Consider the following 4,566-nt stretch of genomic DNA (forward strand, 5'->3'; position numbering starts at 1 on the left):
CGGCGCATGCGCACTAAGGTGAACAGTTCAGTTTCCTCATCTAAGAAAACGTGCGGACATTGGAGAGGGTTCAGAGGAGGTTCACAAGGCCGATTCGGGACTGAAAGGATTATCGTATGAGGAATATTTGATAGCTCTGGGTCTGTACTCGTTGGAATTTAGGAGGATGAGGTGGGATTTCATTGAAACCTTTCAAAAGTTGAAGTGCCGAGACAAAGTAGATACGGAAAGGATGTTTCCCATGGTGCGGGAGTCCAGGAGAAGGGGGCACAGCCTCAGGATAGAGGGGTGTCCATTTCAAACAGAGATGCAGGGAAATTCCTTCAACCAGAGGGTGGTGAATTTTTGGAATTCATTACCACAGGCAGCTGTGGAGGCCAGGTCATTGGGTGTATTTAAGGCAGAACCTGATTGGACATGGTATCAAAGGTTACAGAGAGAAGGCTGGAGAGTGGGGTTGAGGAGGGGAGAAGGATCTGCCATGATTAAATTGTGGAATTGACTTGATGGGCCAAACTGCTTAATTCTGCTACTAAATCGTATGGTCTTATCAGCCACCAAACTGAATGAAGACAGAAACCCATTGGTAAACACCTTCATTTCCAATAGCCTTAGCAGCCATCACATCATGGATCATCTGTCATGAACCCAGTAGCTTACCATAGAGCGTTGAGCTTCTCGGTTTTTTGAGCACCTGTATTTGCTAATCAATATTTCAAATACAGTTTTGCAGCCTTTTGTTAATCTTGTTAAGTTAATTGTGACTGGTACATTTCTCGCATTGTATGTTTATTTAAGCAGGTTTCCCATTCAGTGCCTTAGTATAGGGTCATTGTGTCGGACAGGATTGATTACCTCGCGGAGTCGCTCAGTCGCTCCCCATGAGGCTCTGCTCCTAATGTTTAATCTCTTGTTTCCGTTTCTTCCTGGGGATTGTGCCCTTCCTTTGCACCTCTGTCCTGTCGTTCGAGAGAGCACCATGGCATCATTCAAAGGTTCAAAGGTCCAATTTCATATCAGAGAAATGTATACAATATACATCCTGAAATGCTTTTCTTCACAACTATCCATGAAAACAGAGGACTGGCCCAAAGAATGAACAACAGTTAAATGTTAGAACACCAAAATACTCCCACAGCTCCTGTACTTACCTCGCATAAGTGGCAGCAAGCAACAATGCCTCTCCCCCCACCATTTTCCACCATTTGAAATGGGAGATCATTATTAGCCATATCATCCTCTCCCTGTGTTTCCTCATTCCTCAGTGACCTCTCTCTCTCTGACTCCCTACGAGCCCACAACACTCATTTACACTCAATACACAGATGTTGTAGAGGGCCAGTTAGGGTCTTGCACCTGAATGATCTCTGCAGAGAAGCTGGATAGCTACTGGATTGAAGCTTTCCTGATCTTGTGTAGTCCTGGTGGTGATGGACTTGGAGCAGTTCCCTGATGGTAATTCGGTGAATAGGTGACTGCCAGGTTGTAATTCTTCCAGCTCGTTTCTTCGCTCTGGTGATGAATAGGTCTCTTAATGTCGGTAGCTGACAGCTAGTGACCTTCTCTTCTGAGTGGACCGATAATTGAAGAGGGGGGAGGTTGCAGGAAACCAAACATTGATAGAGGTGGTCACAACACTCTCAATGATGACTGAGTAAAAATTGTACTAACCTGTATGTCTCTGGAAAGTGGGAGGAAACTGGAGACTCGGAGGAAACCCACGCAGTAGTGGGAGAACGTACAATCTCCTTACAGACCGACTGAATTGAACTCTGTTTCCTGGTGCTATAACAGCATTAAGGGCTAAAAAACTGTGCCGCGCAAAACTGAAAGAGAGAATAATAATAAACTGTGGCTGTGAGATATGTGGGCCAGTAAATCAAATATCGAAAACATTTCTTGTCTGCAAACAAAGCCGAGACAGAGCAATGACTGTGCGAGATCAGAATGCTTCACGTGACGTTCAAGTACGCCATGGGTTATAGAAGACCTCTGTATTTCCCATCGTGTTTTGATGACAATGCCAAAAGAGATTCAATTCAATATCACAGATGGAGAGGTCACGTGTTTTTCGAAAGTAGGGATGTCCTACATAGCATGAAGGGCAAATCAGAGACCTCACCACCCAGGACAGGCTCTCCTGTCACTGATGCCACCTGTCTCAGGACACACAACACCAGGTTCAGGAATAGTTATTAACCCTCAAGCTTCAGGATCTTGAACTAAAGTGGTAACTTAACTCAGCTTTACTTACCCAATCATAAAATGTTCCCACAGCCGATGAACTCACTTCTGAGAACTCTTCATCTCATGTTCTGGTTATTTATTGTCTAGCTATTTATTATTATTATTTCTTTCATTTTGCATTTGCACAGTTTGCTGTCTTATGCACACTGGTTGTACGCCCAAGTTGGTGCGGTGTTTCATTCATTCTGTTATGGTTATTATTCTATGGATTTATTGTAAATGCCCACAAGGAAATGAACTTCAGTGTTGCAGATGCCGCCATGCTGTATATGTACTGGGATAATAAATTTACTTTGAAATTTGAACAACGGCCATAAAGTGTATCCGTGACAGTTTGATAAACACAACAAAATGGAAAGTGCTGGAAATATCAGCAACTCAGGGAGCATTAGTAGAAAATGGAACTGTGTCCTGCGACAGAGAATTCCACAGATTCACCACTCTCTGTGTGAAGAAGTTTTTCCTCTTCTCGGTCCTAAAAGGCTTCCCCTTTATCCTCAAACTGTGACCCCTCGTTCTGGACTTCCCCAACATCGGAAACAATCTTCCTGCATCTAGCCTGTCCAATCCCTTTAGAATTTTGTATGTTTCAATAAGATCCCCCCTCAATCTTCTAAATTCCAGAGAGTATAAGCCCAGTCGATCCAGTCTTTCATCATATGAAAGACCTGACATCCCAGGAATCAATCTGGTGAACCTTTTTTGTACTCCCTCTATGGCAAGAATGTCTTTCCTCAGATTAGGGGACCAAAACTGCACACAATACTCCGGGTGTGGTCTCACCAAGGCCTTGTACAACTGCAGTAGAGCCTCCCTGCTCCTGTACTCGAATCCTCTTGCTATGAATGCCAGCATACCATTCGCCTTTTTCACTGCCTGCTGTACCTGCATGGCCACTTTCAATGAGTGGTTTACAATGACACCCAGGTCTCGTTGCACCTCCCCTTTTCCTAATCGGCCACCATTCAGATGATAATCTGTTTTCCTATTTTTGCCACCAAAGCGGATAACCTCACATTTATTCACATTAAATTGCATCTGCCATGAATTTGCCCACTCAACTAACCTATCCAAGTCACCCTGCATCCTCTTAGCATCCTCCTCACAGCTAACACTGCCGCCCAGCTTCGTGTCATCGGCAAACTTGGAGATGCTGCATTTAATTCCCTCGTCTAAGTCATTAATATATATTGTAAACAACTATATATATATAGATTAACATAGTGCAAAACATAAATAATAGTAAAAAGGTGATGTATTGTCCATGGGTTCAATCACCATTTAGGAATCAGATAGCAGAGAAGAAGTAGCTGTTTCTGAATCGCTGAGTGTGTGCCTTTAGACTTCTGTTCCTCCCTGTTGGTAGCAGTGAGAAACGGCATGTACTGGGTGGTCGAGCTCCTTCATAATGGATTGCACCTTTCTGAGGCACCGCTCCTTGAAGATGTCTTGGATACTATGAAGGCTAGAGCCCAAGATGGATCTGACTAATTGTATAGCTTTCTGTACCGTTCTTGGTCCCGTGCAGTAGCACTCCCTCATACCAGACAGTGCTGCAGCCTATCAGAATGCTCTCCATGGTGGATATGTGTAGGGTTCTCAGTAATATTAGCTGGACCGTTAACTGTTAATCGCTTATTACCAAAATGGCTTCTCTGAAGTTTTATACTAAAATGGCTTCCTGTATGTTAACTGCTGAGAAAGTTCTCTCTCTAGCAGTTTGTTTGGGTTATATTACTGATAATGAGGAGTGTATTCATTTGTTAGCCAATGTAAGTCATGTTATATTATCTTGTATATGTGTGCTGAGTTGAGCAGCGCGGGCTTTTTCGGCAGATAAGCGAGAGGACGGACATGCGGGGAACGGACAGTGGTTTCAAGCTGGCAGATACCGGACTTCGGGGGTTCGTATGGTGGCCGGAGTCTCGGAAGGACGCTGTGGATGGAATCGGAGGCCTGGGCTCCAACGTATTAAAATATTATGTGCGCTAGACTGATAAGTTACTTATGTGGCGCCTTTTCTTTTAGTTGTTGCTACTAACCCATCACCAAAATTTGCTATAAAGTATAATTCTTTACTTGCACTTGGTATATTATTTCATACTTGTGATGTGGCTGATCATTGGGCGCCTCACACTGTATCCGCACCGAAGCATTTGCACTGCTTGGCGGGGTCGACGGCTATTCACCCTAGACAACGGGAGTCAGTTGGGGCAAAGGCCGTTACATTTGTAAAAGTTTTCGAGAGTTTTATGTGACAGACCAAATCTCTCCAAACTTCAAATTAAATATAGCTACCGTCTTGCCTTCTTTATAGAC

This window comes from Mobula birostris, chromosome 10 (genome assembly GCF_030028105.1).
Source record: "Mobula birostris isolate sMobBir1 chromosome 10, sMobBir1.hap1, whole genome shotgun sequence".
In the NCBI taxonomy this organism is placed as follows: Eukaryota; Metazoa; Chordata; class Chondrichthyes; order Myliobatiformes; family Myliobatidae; genus Mobula; species Mobula birostris.